Source organism: Moschus berezovskii, chromosome X (genome assembly GCF_049115385.1).
Source record: "Moschus berezovskii isolate FMDL1 chromosome X, NW_MosBer_1.0, whole genome shotgun sequence".
Taxonomy (NCBI): Eukaryota; Metazoa; Chordata; class Mammalia; order Artiodactyla; family Moschidae; genus Moschus; species Moschus berezovskii.
The window spans coordinates 91,582,141-91,603,151 of NC_142488.1; the positions used below are offsets into that span (position 1 = coordinate 91,582,141).

Consider the following 21,011-nt stretch of genomic DNA (forward strand, 5'->3'; position numbering starts at 1 on the left):
TGGGTTGGAAAGATCCTCTGGAGGAGGAAATGGCAACCCACTCCAGTATTCTTGCATGGGAAATTCCATGGACAGAGGAAGCTGGAAGGCTCTATAGTCCATGGGGTTGCAAAGAGTCAGACATGACTGAGTGACTAATCACGATGCATAATTATTTTCATGGGTTGCTGAATTCTATTTGTTCATATTTTGTTGAGGATTTTTGAGCCTTTGTTCATCAGTGATAATGCACTGTAGTTTTCTTCTTTTTCTGCTGGATTTATCTGATTTTTATCTCAAGATAATATTGCCCTCAGTAGGTGATTTGGAATTTCTTCCTCTTTTATGAAAGAGATTATGTAGTATTAATGTTATTTCTTTAAGTGGTTTGATAGAGTTTTCTAGTAAAACCATTTGGGCTTGGAGATCTCACTTTCAACAGTTTTTGAACTATGAGTTTAATTTTCTTAATAGTTATAGAACTAATGAAATTATTTCATGTTGAATGAGTTGTGATAATTTGTGCTTTTCAAGGAATTGGTCCATTTCATGTAAGTTGTCAGATCTATCTGTATAAAGTTGTTCATGGTATTCCCTTATCCTGTTGATGTATACAAGTTCTATGGCAGTATTTCCTCTTTTATTCCTGATGTTGATAAATTACATCTTCTCTTCCTGGCTAGTCTTTCTAAAGGTTTATCAAATTTGTTGATTTTTCCCCCCAATGAACCAGCTTTTTTTCCATTGATTTTCTGTAGTTTTTCTGTAGTTTTTCTGTTCATATCATTATGATGTCCTTTCTTCTTTGCTTTGAGCATATTTTACTGTTGTTTTTATAATTTCGTAAAGTACGTTAGGAACTTAGATTATTTTTTTGAGAGTTTTCCTGTTTTCTAATGTAAGGATTTAGTGCTATAAATTTCTCTCTTGGCACTGCTTTTGCCTGCATCCTACAAATTTTTATATATTGTATTTTCATTTTTATTCAGTTCAATGTATTTTTAAAGTTTCCCTTGGGATTTTTTTGATTCGTGATATGTTTATACGTGAGTTGCTTAATTTCCAAATGTTTGGAGATTTTCCTGTTGTTTTTCTGTTACTGATTTCTAGTTGGTTTCAATGGTCAGAGAACATACTTTTATATATTTGGTTCTTTTAAATTTGTTCAGATTTATTTTATGGTCTAAGAAATGGTCTGTCTTGGTCAGTATTCCATGGGCTTTTGAGAAGACTGCCTGTTCTGCTATTGGGTTAAATGTTTTACAAATGTTGGTTCATATTGTTGTTAAATTCTTCTATATCCTTGCTGATTTTCTATTAGTTCTATCAGTTGTTGAGAGAAGGATATTGAACTTTCTAAGTGGAATTGTATATTTACTTGTCTTTTCATTTCAATTTGTTTTTGCTCTATAAAATACTTTGCATCTCCATTGTTTGGTACATACACACTTAGATTTGCTATGTCTAAAGCAGAGACATTACTTTGCCAACAAAGGTCCGTCTAGTCAAGGCTATGGTTTTTCCCGTGGTCTTGTATGGATGTGAGAGTTGGACTGTGAAGAAAGCTGATCGTCGAAGAATTGATGCTTTTGAACTGTGGTGCTGGAGAAGACTCTTGAGAGTCCCTTGGACTGCAAGGAGATCCAACCAGTCCATTCTAAAGGAGATCAGTCCTGGGTGTTCATTGGAAGGACTGATGCTAAAGCTGAAACTGCAATACTTTGGCCACCTCATGCGACGAGTTGACTCACTGGAAAAGACTCTGATGCTAGGAAAGATTGGGGGTGGGAGGAGAAGGGGATGACAAAGAATGAGATGGCTGGATGGCATCACCGACTCTATGCACATGAGTTTGAGTGAACTCCGGGAGTTGGTGATGGACAGGGAGGCCTGGCATGCTGTGATTCATGGGGTTGCAAAGAGTCGGTCACAACTGAGCGACTGAACTGAACTTGCAGAATTAAACTTTTTATCATTATGTAATGTCCTTCTCTGTCTCTGATAATTTTCTTTGTTCCAGAGTCTATTTTATCTTTTCACGCTATTTGCATGGTATATCTTTTTACATCCTTTTCTTTTCAACCTAGCTATGTCTTTATATTTGAAGTGGATTTCTTATAGATAATATTGTTGGGTCATGCTTTTTTTTTTTTAAACCACAGTGCTGAACTCATTTTTTTTAGTAGGTTTACTTAGGTCATTTACATTCAATGTAATTGTTGCTATGTTAAGGCTTATATTTGTTGCTCTTTTATTTTTGTTTGTTTGTTCTCTTTGCCTTTTGTTCCTCTTCTCAGTTTTTTCTGCCTTGCTGTGTGTTACTTGAACTTTTTTAAAGAATTTCATTTTGATTTGTCTGTATAGGTTTTGAGTATTTTTTTTTGTTTGTTTCTTTAATAAAAAGTAAAAACTGAGTACATGGCATTTAAAAACAACATCATTAAATAAAGATAACAGTATTTTAATAGATTTTTTTTTAGTAGTTGTTCTTGTTATTACATTTATATGTGAGTAACTTATCACAGTCTACTAATATCCACATTTTATCCTTTGGGAAGTTTTCAGCCATCATTTCTTCAAATATTGAATACTTTCTCAGTCCCATAGTCTTTTTTCCTTATTTTCTTAGACTTCACTGTTATAAATTCTGTCCTTTTTTCATTTACCCACAGCCCCGCCTGAGGCTCTGTTCATTTCTTTCCAGTTATTGCTGGGAGGGGGTGGTAGTTTAGCTCCCTGCTAGATCCTCCCCAACACCAGGGGTAAGAAAGGGGAATGGGGATGTTGACTCTCACTACCTCACTGCTGCCAGGTGGGGATGGTTCCACTAACATTATTCCAGTGGGGAAATGGAGTACCAGCTACCACTATCCTACATTGCCTTGTTCCACTTCTTTGTTACCAGGAAAGTAGGGTGGAAGTTCTGCCCTCTGTTTGATCCCACTGATATTACCCCTGTGGGGGAGACAGAGGACCAACTCTCCCTGTCTAATTGCTGCCATGTGGGGCCAGACATAGGTGGCTCTATTTGGTACTGCTCACACTACAGGGAAGGAACATTTTTTCCTTTCATGTTTGGTTAGAGTAGGTTGGGTATTATCAAAAAGATTTTCTGTTCTACTAAGCCACCATTCCCTTGATTATTTAACTAAAGGGAACAATATTTTCTTGGGACTTTTCTTGGTCTGGGCCTTTTGACAATTTCAGGTTGTAGGCTTCTCCAGTGCCCTATCTGTGATATATGAGAAGCAAAAACAAATCCCAGGCAACTTACCACTGTAGTGTTCCTCACATCCTAAAGTCTCCAGGCAGTCTACTTTCTTCTTTCCACTTTTCAGAGTCTTCTTATGCTGAATTGTTATTTTTGTCCAGGGTTTATTTTTGTTGTAAGAAGGAAGACTAATGAGAAATGGGTCATTAATTTTGAAAAAATATTTAATTCTTTCCTTCTTTTATTTATGTGTATTCTTGAGTTGACTTTAGTTCATTTTTGTCAGTCAGGATAATTCATATATTATCATTTGAAATATATTTGAATATATCAGAACAAATAAATGAATTTAATGTTACAGCTTTCTTATGCATACCACTTTAGCCGCTTATCATGGATTTTGGTGCATGTTAATTTCCTTGCTCATCATTTCTAAACAGTTTTTAATTTCTGTTTTGATTCTCTATTTAACCCAAGGGTTATTTGAAGAGTGTTTTTAAAATGCCAAGTGGATAGATGAGAACAAAGCTGTCCTTTGTGTTTGCATATTTCTACGTAAGGTCAGCAGTTCCTCAGAGAGCCTTTTTCTGAGATGCTCTCATAGAAAAATGAAATTAAAAATTTGAACTCAGCTATTCTTTTCCTATTCTTCATTTTTTAGGTGTTTATCATGGACTTACATTCAGCAAGTCTCAAGATGCTTGGTCTTGACAAGGAGAAAAAAATAAAGTTAAGACATAGTTCCTGCCTTCAAGAAGTGTACTATCTAGTTGGGGCAATGGTATGCATACCCCAAGCTAGTTAAATAGCAATACCTGACATTAGGGACTAAATAACTGGCAATGAGGATCCAAGAAAAGGGAAATCACTGTATAGTAAAGTAGCTGGGGGAAGACCTTTTGGAGGAGGGAGAAGTGTTTGAGTTACAACTTAAAGGTAAGTAGGTAAGATTTAAATATACAAAAAGGAAAGGGAAGGATGTTTTAAGTCTGAGAGATTGACATATCAAAGACCACCTTTGATGGAAATGGGAAAGTTGGTTATGGTGGTAGAGGAAGATGATTTCAGTTTTAGCTATGTTGAGTTTTGGGTGATTATAGAACATCTGATGGAGAAATACCCTGGAAGTTATTGATCTTTGCATGTGTGCATGCTCAGTTGCTTCAGTAGTGTCCAACTCTTTGCAGCTCTATGGATGGTAGCCCACCAGGCTCCTCTGTTCATGGGATTCTGGAGTGGGTTGCCATTCCTTCCTCCAGAGGATCTTCCTGACCCAGGGATCAAACTTGTGTCTCTTACATCTCCTGCATTGGCAGGTGGATTCTTTACTGCCAGCGCCACCTGGGATTAGTTGGTGATAAACTAGTTGAGTTTAGCTTTGTCTAAAACAGGCAACCCACTCCAAGATTCTTGCATGGAGACTTCCATGGACAGAGGAATTTGGTGGGCTACAGTCCATGGGGTCACAGAGTCAGACATGGCTGAGTGACTATCACTAAAACAGTAGTCTGTTCTTTTTTGGCTTGGTCAGAAGAATAGAATTCTGTTCTGGATAGTAGTTTGGTTGAGTCCATGTGTCATGAATGGTGCACGAGATATCCTTTGCCTATCCTTCCTGGTCCACCCTCTTCCCTCTTATACCCTTCTCTGTGCCCCAGGAAGCTAATCTATATGGATTACATCAGTGTGTTCCCTTTCTTTCTTGGCCTCTGGTAGGGTTTGGGCAGTGGAGATCCCTGGTGGGATAGGAAAGGGAAAAAAGAAACTGAGGTCAGAGTGTTCCTGGCTTCTTCCAATAGGATTGCCTCTGGCTGGCTGCTATTCCTTAACTAAAAATAAAGATCATAGTGCCTGCAAGGGGCCCCTCTATACACCACATTCTCTTTTTTCTGGTATGTGCCTCCTCCCATCATCCTTTTGGGTGTAGGGGTGGTAACAGCCCCAAGTTACTGCAGTATCATATATCCTTCTTTGTTTTCCTATACTCTGCTCACACTTTTGTGGATAGTACTTTTGTTAAACTTTCCACTAATTATGCTAATTTGAATGTACCATCTGTTACCTGCTGGGACCCTGACTGAAACAGATGAAGTCTCAATTTTCAAAGACTTAGAATATAATAAAGTAAGCCTAACATAAAGTATGACTAAATATTATTCAATCTGTCTCTCTCTGACTAATCTAGGCTCTTGCAGTGCTTCCACATAATCATTCTGAAGCACAGTCTTCAGAGTATCATAATGTGTAGGTGTGCCACTTCACAGAATATTAACAATAGTTGGCATTTATCAATTACTCTCTCCATACACAGCACTATACATGTTTTATATGCATTGTTTTACTTAACCTTCACAAACACCCTATGAAGTCGGTAACTGTTTTCATCTTTTTATAGGTAAGGAAACGTAAGGCTCAGAGAGACTAAATAGCTTACCAGAGATTTCACAGCTAAGAAAGCAGAGCTGGGATTTAAACTCAGGTCGGTCTGATTCACAGCTCATGTTCTAAACACAAAGTGTGGTCCTAGATCAGCAGCATGCAGGAGCTTCTTAGAAATGGAGAAGCTCAGGCATCACCTCATACTTCCTGAGTCAGAATTTGTATTGTAACAGATATCCAAGGGATTCACATGCACATGAAGGTTTGAATACAGTCCTCTAAACCATGTTACTTTAAAATCTATTATTGAATGAATACTATAGAAAATTCGGTTTGATTGGTGCTAAGTAAAAACAATATTTATTTTTGAAAAAAGTAACGTTGAGGTGATAGATATGTAAATTAGCTTGATTGTAGTAATCATTTCACAATGTATCAGTTCAGTTCAGTCGCTCAGTCATGTCCAACTCTATGGGACCCCATGGACCGCAGCACGCCAGGCGTCTCTGTCCATCACCAACTCCTGGAGTTTACACAAACTCATGTCCATTGAGTCAGTGATGCCATCCAGCCATTTCATCCTCTGTCATCCCCTTCTCCTCCCGCCTTCAATCTTTCCCAGCATCAGGGTCTTTTCAAATGAGTCAGTTCTTTGGAACACGTGGCCAAAGTATTGGAGTTTCATTTTCAGCATCAGTCCTTCCAATGAATATTCAGGACTGATTTTCTTTAGGATGGACTGGTTTGATCTCCTTGCAGTCCAAGGGACTCTCAAGAGTCTTCTCCAACACCACAGTTCAAAAGCGTCAATTCTTCTGTGCTCAGCTTTTTTTATAGTCCAACTCTCACATCCATACATGACTACTGGAAAAACCATAACCTTGACTAGAAGTACCTTTGTTGGCAAAGTAATGTCTCTGCTTTTTAATATGCTTCCTGGGTTGCTCATAACTTTTCTTCCAAGGAGCAAGCATCTTTTAATTTCATGGCTGTAGTCACCATGTGCAGTGATTTTGGAGTACCTCACAATAAAGTTAGCCACTGTTTCCACTGTTGCCCTATCTATTTGCCAGGAAGTGATGGGACCAGATGCCATGATCTTTGTTTTCTGAATGTTGAGCTTTAAGCCAACTGTTTCACTCTCTTCTTTCACTTTCATCAAGAGGCTCTTTAGTTCTTCTTCACTTTCTGCCATAAGGGTGGTGTCATCTGCATATCTGAGGTTATTGATATTTCTCCCAGCAAACTTGATACCAGCTTGTGCTTCCTCCAGCCCAGCATTTCTCATGTTGTACTCTGCATATAAGTTAAATAAGCAAGGTGACGATATACAGCCTTGACATACTCCTTTACTTATTTGGAACCAGTCGTTTGTACCATGTCCAGTTCTAACTGTTGCTTCCTGACCTGCATACAGATTTCTCAGGAGTCAGGTAAGGTGCTCTGGTATTCCTATCTCTTTCAGAATTTTTCACAGTTTATGGTGATCCACATAGTCAAAGGCTTTGGCATAGTCAATAAAGCAGAAAACCATGTTTTTCTGGAACTCTCTTGTTTTTTTGATGATCCAACAGATGTTGGAAATTTGATCTCTGGTTTCTCTGTCTTTTCTAAAACATCTGGAATTTCACAGTTCATGTATTGCTGAAGCCTGGCTTGGAGAATTTTGAGATGAGGGCAGTTGTGCAGTAGTTTGAACATTCTTTGGCATTGCCTTTTTTTGGGATTGGAATGAAAACTGACTTTTCCAGTCCTGTGGCCACTGCTGAGTTTTCCCAATTTGCTGGCATATTGAGTGCAGCACTTTCACAGCATCATCTTTTAGGATTTGAAATAGCTCAACTGGAATTCCATCACCTGTACTAGCTTTGTTCGTTGTGATGCTTCCATTCCAGGATGTCTGGCTCTAGGTGAGTGATCATACCATCATGATCATCTGGGTCATGAAAATCTTTTCTGTATAGTTCTTCTGTGTATTCTTGCCACCTTTTCTCAATATATTCTGCTTCTGTTAGGTCCATAATATTTCTGTCCTTTATTGTGCCCATCTTTGCATAAAATGTTCCCTTGGTATCTCTAATTTTCTTGAAGAGATCTCTAGTCTTTCCCATTCTTTTATTTTCCTCTATTTCTTTGCTGAGATCACTGAGGAAGGCTTTCTTATCTCTCCTTGCTATTCTTTGGAACTCTGCATTCAAATGGGTATATCTTTCCTTTTCCCCTTTGCTTTTAGGTTCTCCTCTTTTCACAGCTATTTGTAAGGCCTCCTCAGACAGCCATTGTGCTTTTTTGCATTTCTTTTTTTGGGGGGATTGTCTTGATCCCTGTCTTCTGTACAATGTCACAAACCTCCGTCCATAGTTCTTCAGGCACTCTATCTATCAGAGCTAAACCCTTGAATCTATTTCTCACTTCCAGTGTATAATCATAAGGGATTTGATTTAGGTCATATCTGAATGTCTAGTGGTTTTCCCTACTTTCTTCAATTTAAGTCTGAATTTGGCAATAAGGAGTTCATGATCTGAGCCACAGTCAGCTCCTGGTCTTGTTTTTGCTAACTGTATAGCGCTTCTCCATCTTTGGCTGCAAATAATACAACCAATCTGATTTTGGTGTTGACCGTCTGGTGATGTCCATGTGTAGATTCTTCTCTTGTGTTGTTGGAAGAGGGTGTTTGCTATGACTAGTGTGTTCTCTTGGCAAAACTCTATTAGCCTTTGCCCTGCTTCATTTTGCACTCCAAACCCAAATTTGCCTGTTACTCCAGGTGTTTCTTGACTTCCTACTTTTGCATTCTTGTCCCCTGTAATGAAAAGGACATATATTTGGGGTGTTAGTTCTAGAAGGTCTTGTAGGTCTTAATAGAACCGTTCAACTTCAGCTTCTTTAGCATTACTGGTCAGGGCATAGACTTGGATTACTATGGTATTTAACAGTTTGCTTTGGAAACGAACATGAGAGATCAAACGAATAACAGAGATCATTCTGTTATTTTTGAGATTTGCATCCAAGTACTGCATTTTGGACTCTTTTGTTTACCAGGATGGCTGCTCCATTTCTTCTAAGGGATTCTTGCCCACAGTATTAGATATAATTGTCATCTGAGTTAAATTCACCCATTGCAGTCCATTTTAGGTTGCTGATTCCTAAAATGTTGACGTTCACTCTTGCCATCTCCTGTTTGACCACTTCTAATTTGCCTTGATTCATGGACCTAACATTCCAGGTTCCTATGCAAAATTGCTCTTTACAGCATCGGACCTTGCTTCTATCACCAGTCCCATCCACAACTGGGTGTTGTTTTTGCTTTGGCTCCATCTCTTCATTCTTTCTGGAGTTATTTCTCCACTGATCTCCAGTAGCATATTGGGCACCTACCAACCTGGGGAGTTCATCTTTCAGTGTCCTATCTTTTTGCCTTTTCATACTGTTCATGGGGTTCTCAAGGCAAGAATACTGAAGTGGTTTGCCATTCCCTTTTCCATTGGACTACATTTTGTCAGAACTCCCCACCATGACCCGTCTGTCTTGGGTGGCCCTACAAGGCATGGCTCATAGTTTCATTGAGTTAGATGAATTTATACATGTATCGAATGTATACATGTATCAAAACATCATGTTGTACACCTTAAATCTTTACAATTTTATTTCATCAATCATACTTCAGTAAAGCAGGAATGAAAGAATATTTACCATTCTTTACTCTTTAACATTGGCATCATGTGGTCTTGTAAATGGAATCCGTGAAGACAGAACCGTCATTTTTTGAGATGAGTACCTTGAGAACCCATTGGGAACTTGACCTGTTGAAAAGTGCCAGGAAGTATCCAGAGCTGCTGCTGTCGTGGAAAAGAGAACTTGATGTTTGATCCTTGCCAGATGTTTATGATTTACTTCAAACATGTTTAACATATACATTTACATGCACCTTTATAACACCTTTAGCTGCGGAACTTAAGAGACACCTTAATCTGTATATACTTGCCTGCTGCTGCTAAGTCGCTTCAGTCGTGTCCGACTCTGTGTGACCCCATAGACGGCAGCCCACCAGGCTCCTCCATCCCTGGGATTTTCCAGGCAAGAATACTGAGTGGGTTGCCATTTCCTTCTCCAATGCATGAAAATGAAAAATGAAAGTGAATTCGCTCACTCGTGTCCAACTCCTAGTGACCCCATGGACTGTAGCCTACCAGGCTCCTCCGTCCATGGGGTTTTCCAGGCAAGAGTACTGGAGTGGGCTTCCATTGCCTTCTCTGATACACTTGCCTAGCCCTTTGGAAGAAACTGGTCTGCTCAGAAAATGTAATTTACTGCCCTTAGACTCTTCTTTCTACAGTGTTCTTATCTCACTGACATCCCTTAGTCTACCCCCATACACCCTTTCTCTCACCTCTTCCTTGTTCTTGTCCATATCTGCTTTAGGAAAGCATATCAGATGATAGACCTGTGGAATGTGCTTCATCTCAGTAGTTGTCATGGGAATTAAGACTTAAAACCACAATGCGATCCTACCACACATCCACCAGAGAGGTTAAAATGAAAAACGATCTACAGTACCATGCACTGATAAAAACGTGAGTCAGTTAGAACTTTCTTCCACCATTGGTGGTAGTATAAATTGATATAACTACTTTGGAAGAGTATTTGCCACTGTCTACTAAAGCTGAACTTACGCCTACCCTATGACCAAGTAATTCCACTCATGGATTTCTTTAATCATACATTTTTTATTAATTTATTGCTTACTTACTTGACTGAAGTATAGTTGATTTACAATGTTATATTAGTTTAGGGGTATACCACTCATGGATTTTTATTTTTTAAACTTCTGTTTTATATTGGAGTATAGCCGATTAACAATGTTATGCTAGTTTCAGGTGGACAGCAAAGGTACTTAGCCACCCAAATACATGTATCCATTCTCCCCCAAACTCCCCTCCCATCCAGGTTGCCACATGACATACTCATGGAGTTTTAATCAAGAGAAACTCTTCCATGTGTGAACAAGGAAACATAAATGTACAGATGTCCACTGAATGATTTGCTTTGTGATAATAAAAAATGAAAAACAATCTAAATGACTATGAACAAAATGAATACATAAATTATAGTATGGTGTATTCATCTGATGAAATTCCATAAAGCAGTTGAAATGAATTATAACTACATATAGCAACACAGAACTGAGTAAAATGTATCAAAACCATACTATTGAGAAAAAAACTTGCATAAAATTCTGTATAATTACATTTATGTAAAATATACGGACACAAAACAATATCCTATAATGTTTAAGGTACATGAATGGATAGTAAAAGGAAGAAAAGTCCTCAATAAATATTTATACACACACACACACAGAGCCAGTTAGTGGCAGAACTAGGAAGAGAAACTGGTATTTCTTATTTTTCTTTTTTTATTAAGACTTTATTTTGTACTTAGTTTTATTGAAGTATAGTTGATTTACAGTGTTGTGTTAATTTCTGCTACACAGCAAGGTGACTCAGTTATATATATAAACGTTCTTTTTCATATTCTTTTCCATTCTGGTTTATCACAGGATAGTGAATATGGTTCTCTGTGCTGTACAGGAGAACTTTGTTCTTTATCCACCCTCTAGTTTGCATCCACTAATCCCAAACTCCCAATCCATCCCTCCCCAACACCCCCCAACCTTGGCAACCACAAGGATTTTATTTTTTAGAGTAGTTTAATGTTCATAGCAAAACTGAGAGGAAGGTACAGAGATTTTTCCATACTCCTTATTCTTTTCTGACCTAAGTAATGGAGTCTTCAAACCCTGAAGGGTCTGCACAGTCATTAATGTAGCTCCCTGTCTCAAGTAACTAACTATACCTTGTGTAGCTCAGAACACATTATGGGAGTCTGGTGAGTTTGGGGGATCAACAGGTTAATTGTCTGTTTTACGTGAAGTCAGAGATCAAGGTTGCTATAAACTGTTTTTTCCTGTATCCTCACCCTTTGTGTACTGGCCAGGAATGCTGAGTTTCACATGCTTAAGGGTGTCAGTAAACAGGGTAACGTGAAACACTAGCAAGCAGGTGACTGTTTCAACCTTAAGTCGAACTCATCTAGCATTTCTCTGTTATGTTTGACTAGCTCTGGCACTAGCTGCTGGACACAAAGCTTAGCCCAGAGAACAGGAAAATTATAAGTGGTCTCCAGTGTAATTAAAATGGAATCAAAATTCTAAGTCCTAAACAACACAAGTTTTAATGTTAAGGGCCTACAGGGTATTTAGGAAGAGACAGAATTCCTGAAAATGAAAGGCAGTACATGGTCTCTTCTCTCCCTGACCTACTATGGTTTACTTTTTCTCAATTACTTAATAATGGAGTTTAAATTCCCCAGGCTGCTAAGACCTTGAAAATCTATCAGAGCAGTATGTGAGATAGAATGAAAGAGAGTTGTAGAAAAGCAGGGAGAAAAGAAGAGATTCCCTTCAATGGGTCGTTTCCTTTCTTTGATTTTGGAATTGATGATCTGCCTTGCCTATTTGATCCAAGCATTTGATCTAGCAATGACCTTAAGAGAGGTTTAGGGTTCTAGTCCCTGCACCAGCACTTACTAGCTCTGTGACCTTGAGCATATTAATTAACTTCTTTGAACTTTAGATGCTTCATCTATAAAATGGTGATAATAATAGTATTTACTTTATATGGTTGATGAGTCTATAAAACGCTTAACACAGTGCTAGACGCATGGTAAGAGCTCAATATATTAATGATGATCGTTCTTGTTACAGCATCATGGAAGCAAAGGAAGAGAGCATTTTGAGTAGAAAAGGGAAATCTGCTCTACATAATGCCAAGTACAGCCAAGAGGTCAAGAAGGATGAGAATTGAGAAAAGGCAAGGGTTTTGAGACTTGATTAGAAATGCTGAGTGATACTTACATTTGAGACTTATCTTCTGAGCTTCTTATTTTTACTGGAAATGGGAATCAGAGTTTAAAAAGAAAACCCATTTCTTGTGGTCATATGTATATACTTATATATATATATATATATATATATATATATATATATACACAACATATATACTTTAGCTTCAGAGCAAGCAATGTTTATAGGGAGTGTATGTAAGAAGGCAGCTGTGACTGTGCTGTCCATTAGAACTTTCTGTGATGTGGAAGTGTTCACCGTCTGTGCTGACCGAGACACATGTGGCTGTTGAGCACTTGAAATATGACCAGTGTGACTGAGAAACAGAATTTGTGATTTTCTTTAATCTTAGTTCAGTTCAGTCGCTCAGTCATGTCCGACTCTTTGCAACCCCATGGACTGCAGCATGCCAGGCTTCCCTGTCCGTCACCAACTCACAGAGCTTGCTCAAACTGATGTCCATAGCGTCAATGATGCCTTCCAACCGTCTCATCCTCTGTTTTCCCTTTCTCCTCCTGCCTTCAATCTTTACTAGCATCAGGATCTTTTCAAATGAGTCAGTTCTTCACATCAGGTGGCCAAAGTATTGGAGTTTCAGCTTCAGCATCAGTACTTCCAATGAATATTCAGGACTGATTTCCTATAGGATTGACTGGGTGGATCTCCTTGCAGTCCAAGGGACTCCCAAGAGTCTTCTCCAGCACCACAGTTCAAATGCATCAATTCTTCAGAGTTCAGCTTTCTTTAGGGTCCAAGTCTCACATCCATACATGACCACTGGAAAAACCATAGCTTTGACTAAACGGACCTTTGTTGGCAAGGTAACATCTCTGCTTTTTAATATGCTGTCTAGTTTGGTCATAGCTTTTCTTCCAAGGAGTAAGCATCTTTTAATTTCATGGCTGCTGTCACCATCTGATTTTGGAGCTCAAGAAAATAAAGTCTGCCACTGTTTCCATTCTTTCCCCCATCTATTTGCCATGAAATGATGGGACTGGATGCCATGATCTTAGTTTTTTGAATGTTGAGTTTTAAGCCAGCATTTTCACTCCCCTCTTTCACTTTCATCAAAAGGCTCTTTAGTTCCTCTTCACTGTCTGACATAAGAGTGGTGTCATCTGCGTATCTGAAGTTGTTGATATTTCTCCTGGCAGTCTTGACTCCAGCTTGCACTTCATCACATGATGTACTCTGCATAGAAGTTAAATAAGCAGGGTGACAATATACAGCCTTGACATACTCCTTTTACTATTTGGAATCAGTCTGTTGTTCCATGTCCAGTTCTAATTGTTGCTTCCTGACCTGCATACAGATTTCTCAAGAGGCAGGTCAGGTGGTCTGGTACTCCCATCTCTTTCAGAATTTTCCACAGTTTAATGTGATCCATAGAGTCAAAGGTTTTGGCATAGTCAATAAAGCAGAAATAGATTTTTCCTGAACTCTCTTGCTTTTTCGATGATCAGCAGATGTTGGCAATTTGATCTCTGGTTCCTCTATCTTTTCTAAAACCAGCTTGAATATTTGGAAGTTCACGGTTCACGTATTGCTAAAGCCTGGCTTGGAGAATTTTGACCATTACTTTACTAGCCTGTGAGATGAGTGCAATGGTGTGGTAGTTTGAGCATTCTTTGGTATTGCCTTTCTTTGGGATTGGAATGAAAACTGACCTTTTCCAATCCTGTGGCCACTGCTGAGTTTTCCAAATTTGCTGGCATATTGAGTGCAGCACTTTCACAGCATCATCTTTTAGGATTTGAAATAGCTCAACTGGAATTCCATCACCTCCACTAGCTTTGTTCGGAGTGATGCTTCCTAAGGTCCACTTGACTTCACATTCCAGGATTTCTGACTCTAAGTGAGTGATCACACCATCGTGATTGTCTGGGTCATGAAGATCTTTTTTGTACAGTTCTTCTGTGTATTCTTGCCACCTCTTCTTAATATCTTCTGCTTCTGTTAGGTTCATACCATTTCTGTCCTTTACTAAGCCCATATTTGCATGAAATGTTCCCTTGGTGTCTCTAATTTTCTTGAAGAGATCTCTAGTCTTTCCCATTCTATTGTTTTCTTCTATTTCTTTGAATTGATCGCTGAGGAAGGCTTTCTTATCTCTCCTTGCTATTCTTTGCAACTCTGCATTCAAATGGTATATCTTTCTTTTTCTCCTTTTCTTTTAGCTTCTTTTCTTTTCTCAGCTATTTGTAAGGCCTCCTCAGACAGCCATTTTGCTTTTTTTACATTTCTTTTTCTTGGGGATGGTCTTGATTCCTGTCTCCTATATAGTGTCACAAACCTCCATCCATAGTTCATCAGGCACTCTTTTAAAGCATAATTCTTCACTTAATTTAACATATGATTATCTTTCATAAAATAAGTCTAAATAGAGGAAAAATTGTTCCTCCCACTGAATGTGTTAATCTATGGTTAGTTCTTGGCTATGAATTATGTATCTTTTAAAACTTTGTACTTTTTATATTGCTACTACCTTTCAGTGAATGCTGTTTATGATATACATTTCAGAAAAAAAAAGAAAAAACTCTTTTTTGTTCTTGTAGGGAACTGATAATACAAAGATAGTTTCTTGTCTGGTGTCAGTGAGCTCAGGATATACTGTGGGTGCAGAGACCACTTTTTCAAGGAATGAGAAAATCTCTTTAGATGCCTACTTGGTAGTTTGTGAACTTTTGTCTTCTGTTTCACTTTTCTTCCAGGCCTCACCTGAATAGAAGCTTCTCCTAGTCTCTCCAGTTTCAGTTGACGGTCAGCTGCTTGAAGCAACTCTCAGGATGCACCTTCAGATCTTGAAGGCAGAGAGGGAAGAAAATAGCTGGATACCCATCATAGCCACCTATATATTTCTGAGACAGGGTGAACCAGGAAATTGCCTTAGACTCTTCTTTCAGCTTTCAGAAACAAAGTCTCTCCTAATTTTGTTCACTTGTGCTGTGTTTAGTTGCTCAGTCATGTCTAACTCTTTGCAATTCCATGAACTATAGCCTGCCAAGCTCCTCTGTCCAGGGGGATTCTCCAGGCAAGAGTACTGAAGTGGGTTGCCATGCCTTCCTCCAGGGGATCTTCCCAACCCAGGAATCTAACCCAGGTCTCGCACATTGCAGGTGGATTCTTTACTGTCTTGGAAGCCCAAGAATACTGGAGTGAGTAGCCTATCTCTTCTCCACCGGATCTTCCTGACCCAGGAATTGAACCAGGGTCTCCTGCATTGCAGGAGGATTCTTTACCAGCTGAGCTACTAGGGAAACCTGTTTGTTCACTTAGATTCTGTAAGGAAGCTGAAAAACATGGTTCTGTGACATGGTTGGTTAAAGTTCCTTTGTTTTTAACAGATGAATATTTATTTTCCCTACTGCATGGATGTGTACATGCTCAGTCGTGTCCAACTCTCTGTGACTCTGTGGACTCTATTCTGCCTGGATCCTCTGTCCGTGGGATTTCCCAGCCGAGAATACTGGAGTGGGTAATGGATAGCTCCCAGAATCACAAGTTGGACTGGAGAACCCGACTTGGGGCTACACAGTCAGCATCATGGCTGTTACCATTACTACCATCATGCTAGCACCATTAGTGGGTGAGCTCAGGCCCTCACAGATACAAAACCCAGCTGGGATTAGACAAGCGGGGCCTTATTGGGGAAAATATCTGTGAGAGAATGTAGGGAGGAAGCCAGAAGAAGCTGGGAGAGCTGTTAAACTACAATGTAAATCTGACCTTTATGGATGAGAGAAGGAAAGAAGAAGGTTGAATAGGAAGAGTCACAGACTGAAGTTTAGTGCTAATGAAGTTGGAGCAGGCTGATGGGGAGTCCTGTTACCAGAGTCACAGGTCACATAGTCCTATGTCTCCTGGAAATGGGCCTGACTCCTTCTGTGCTTAGTCATTGGCTGGGAACAGTGGGGTTTCAGAGCAAAGCAGCAAATATTGGGGTGAATATAAAGCACATGAACTGGAGCAAAGGTGAGTGACACTTCCCACATTGGAAGAACCAAGAGGCACACTGTCATGACTGTCTGAATTGGAGATTGTCCACTTCTTTGGGTCACTGGCTCCCAGTTCCTTGCATTAAGGAAGCCTAAGTCATAGGCTGTATATTGTCACCTTGCTTATTTAACTTATATGCAGAGTACATCATGAGGAACGCTGGGCTGGAAGAAGCACAAGCTGGAATCAAGATTGCTGGGAGAAATATCAATAACCTCAGATATGCAGATGACACCACCCTTATGGCAGAAAGTGAAGAGGAACTCAAAGGCCTCTTGATGAAAGTGAAAGAGGAGAGTGAAAAGGTTGGCTTGAGGCTCAACATTCAGAAAACAAAGATCATGGCATCTGGTCCCATCACTTCATGGGAAATAGATGGAAAAACAGTGGAAACAGTGTCAGACTTTGTTTTTTTGGGCTCCAAAATCACTGCAGATGCTGATTGCAGCCATGAAATTAAAAGACGCTTGCTCCTTGGAAGGAAAGTTATGACCAACCTTGATAGTATATTAAAAAGCAGAGACATTACTTTGCCAATCAAGGTCCGTCTAGTCAAGGCAATGGTTTTTCCCGTGGGCATGTATGGATGTGAGAGTTGGACTGTGAAGAAAGCTGATCGCCGAAGAATCGATGCTTCTGAACTGTGGTGTTGGAGAAGACTCTTGAGAGTCCCTTATTCTGCAAGGAGATCCAACCAGTCCATTCTAAAGGAGATCAATCCTGGATGTTCATTGGAGGGACTGATGCTAAAGCTGAAACTCCAATACTTTGGCCACCTCATGCGACGAGTTGACTCACTGGAAAAGACTCTGATGCTGGGAAAGGTTGGGGGCGGGAGGAGAAGGGGACGACGGAGAATGAGATGGCTGGATGGCATCACCGACTCTGTGGACATGAGTTTGAGTGTACTCCGGGAGTTGGTGATGGACAGGGAGGCCTGGCGTGCTGTGATTCATGGGGTCGCGGAGAGTCGGACACGACTGAGCGACTGAACTGAACTGAACTGAACTGAAGTCATAGGCCTGTGCCCCAACTACAAGGGGGCCCTACTTATTAGCAAGAGTCTTATATCCTCTCCCCCAAAATAAAGGGATTGAACTGCTGTACAGAAATGCCCTCAAAAAAGGGTCTATTATACTGTGTGAATTACTTGAGAGCTCTTTGTCTTACTTACTGCTATTACAAATAAACGTTTATTGAAATAAGTGGCTGTGACCAACTGGTGTTCAAATGATCTTACACACATACACACACTCAATTTACCCATCAGGGAAATGCAAATCAAAATCCACTAGGGGACTTCCCTGGTGGTGCATGAGATAGAAATCTGCCTAACTATGCAGGGGACATGGGTTCAATCCCTGGTCTAGGAAGATTCCACATGCTGTGGAGCAACTAACCCGTATGCCACAACCACTGAGCCCATACTCTAGAGCCCGTGAGCCATAACTACTGAGCCTATATGCTGCAACTACTGAAGCCCGCACACTTACAGCCTACATGCCACAACTACTGAGCCTGTGTGCTGCCTAGAGTCTATGCTACGCAGCAAGAGAAGCCAGCACAACGAGAAGCCCTCGCACCACAATGAAGAGTAGCCCCTACTCGCCGCACCTAGAGAAAATTCATACAAAAGCAACAAAGACACAGCATGGCCAAATAAATAATTTTTTAAAAATAAAACCCGTAGGATGTCTAAAATGAAAAAAAGACAAGTGTGTTGAGGATGTAGAGAAACACAGTGCTGATGGAAATGTAAAAGGGTGCAGCCACTTTGGAAAATGGATGATGAGGGAGTAGCCTGGAATAGGATAATCAAAAGTCTTTGTCCTCAGGGAACTCAGAGCAAAAAGAGAAGGCCCAGAGGATACCTGACTGATTTTGCACTACATGTCTTTTAAGGATTCTGACAGTCCAAACTGAGCATCCTATAGACAGAAGCCTTTCTTCCATCCTAACTACTGCTTCTCCAGGCTTTGCCCATCACCTCCCACTAGATAGTGTTGTGAGATTGGACTATCAGCCACTTCCTACCTATCTCTCTCTTTTCTCTCTTCTTCCCTCATGGATGCCAGCCAGCTACCTCTTATGAGTCAGCTCTGGCTGCAGTGGCTTTGCAAGCTCAAACCTATCCCTGAGCCTTATGTCATTCAGAGGGATTTTGGAAAACTAATAAATATGCCAAGAGCTTTTCAATGGCTTTTAGACCCATTCTCTGTTCCTATTGAGTCAGGTAGGGAGAGTGAGGAGTCAAATCTTGAGTCTCCCTTTCCTACCGTATCAACCCCCTGAACACAGCCTAGCTCTAAGGGGGAAGCCTAGAGGTATCACTTCAGATTGTCAGTCCTTGGGAGATCAATGCTGTTAATGGGGAAGGGGTTCCCAGGACCACAGTAGTCTAACAAATATCAGCATTTCCAGTGTCTCTAGTCTTAATAAGATAAAGGGCTGGAGTCTAGAGGTTACCTAAAAGAGGAAAGAGAGTTGGACAGAAACAGGGCAAATTCTCAGTTTCTCCCAGCAGGGCTAAAGGAACAAGGAAATAAGAGGCCAGAGGATTTAGTGACCTAAAGCGTCAGAGAGTCCTAGGGCTGAAAATACAGACACTGGTGAGTGAGGGGGATCAGAGAGCAGGAGATTTACAGGTCTATACCAACCTTGGGGGAAATCAAAGAAATTGTAACAGTAACATCTCTGCCTTTAAGGAACTTAGAGTAATTTAGTGGTGAAATAAAAATTTATATACTTGAAACAATTTGTAATTTTGTGCTAAACTGTGGGATTGACCCCCCAAAAATGGAACTCTGAGCAGGGCTGACATCCTCTGTGAACTGAATGGCTGATTGGGGCAGTAGGTGTTCCCACAGGATTTTATGCTCTAGCTACAGTGGCTACAACTTTTAGAGATGAGTGTGCTTGCGTCTTGCATGTTTTACTGGAGGAAGCATGGGGAAGAAGCTTCATCACCATCACCACTTGTTAATCACTATCATCAACAAAAACCACAATAAATATTAATTGAGCATCCCTCCCTGAGTCTACACTTCTGTTTATGAGGCAGGGCAAACACAGAAAGAGTCCAAGGACTAGCACAAGAGAGAATATGCCAGTAGCACCAAGACAGAGGGGAAAATGAGAGATGGGGAGGTGAGGAAAGGCTTCCTGGAGGAGGGAGTGCTTGAATTGCCTCTTGAAAGAAGGCTAGGGTTTGGACTAATGAAGAAAAGAGTGAAGGGGGTTGTAAATAGCCTCAACAAGGCACTGAGAAAGCAAGGCAAGTATAATTGAGAAAACCTGTTGGACTAGAGCAAAGGGTGTGGCAGGGTAAAGTGGGTGATGAAGCTGGAGAGGAAAATTATGTGATGATTATAGAGAGCCTTAAATGTCAGACAGAACAAAGTAAGAAGGCAGTGAAGATTTGCATATTTGGGGAGTGACAAGGGCTCAGGGCTTCCCTGATGGCTCCTACAATGCAGGAGACCAGGATTCTATCTCTGGGTTGGGAAGATCCCCTGGAGAAGGGAATGGACAGAGAAGGGAATACCCACTCCAGTATTCTTGCTGGGAGAATTCCATGGACAGAAGAGCCTGGTGGGCTACAGTCCATGGGGTCGCAAAGAGTCAGACACAACTGAGTGACTAACACTTTGAAGGGCATAGGGAAGGAAGAAAGGCTAAAAAGAAAAACATGGGGCTTTTCGGCCGGAACCGCCATCTCCCAGTAATTCGCCAAAATGACCAACACAAAGGGAAAGAGGAGGGGCACCCGATACCGGTTTTCTAGGCCTTTTAGAAAACATGGAGTTGTTCCTTTGGCTACCTACATGCGAATCTACAAGAAGGGTGATGTTCTAGATATCAAGGGAATGGGTACTGTTCAAAAAGGAATGCCCCACAAATGTTACCATGGCAAAACTGGGAGACTCTACAATGTCACCCAGCATGCTGTTGGCATCATTGTAAACAAGTTGAGAATTAATGTGTGTATCGAGCATATTAAGCACTCTAAGAGCCGAGATAGCTTTCTGAAACGTGTGAAGGAAAATGATCAGAAAAAGAAGGAAGCCAAAGAGAAAGGGACTTGGGTTCAGCTGAAGCGCCAGCCTGCTCCACCCAGAGAAGCACACTTTGTGAGGACCAATGGAAAGGAACCCAAACTGTTGAAGCCCATTCCCTATGAATTCATGGCCTGATGGGTGTAAAAATAAAGACCTGGACTGTATAAATGTTTCTAATTGAGTAGAGGTGTTGTGTCCAAATTCATTGGGTGATGTCTTTTCAAATTTAGTGTTTTTTCTTCCTGAAGATGTAAGATAGTTTGTTGTTCAGTATGCTCCATTTTTTAATAAACTGCCAGATATTATTTTTTTAAAAAAGAAAAACTTGGGGATTCTACATTCTTCCTAGCTTCAGTCTCCCATGTTAATGTGGTCAACTCAGCAAACAGAAGAGTTTGTCACCCTACTTGGGAAAGGTTTCCAAAGAAGCCCCCAGGAAGTTGCACACCACATACTTACTGTTGGCAAAGAATTTGGTGCCTTT

General features: G+C 40.3%; 1 pseudogene; it reads left to right on the forward strand.

The window, feature by feature from the left end:
* Positions 1-20,203: 20,203 nt before the first annotated feature.
* LOC129564168 (large ribosomal subunit protein eL21 pseudogene) lies at positions 20,204-20,662 on the forward strand (annotated as a pseudogene).
* The last annotated feature ends 349 nt before the right edge of the window (positions 20,663-21,011 follow it).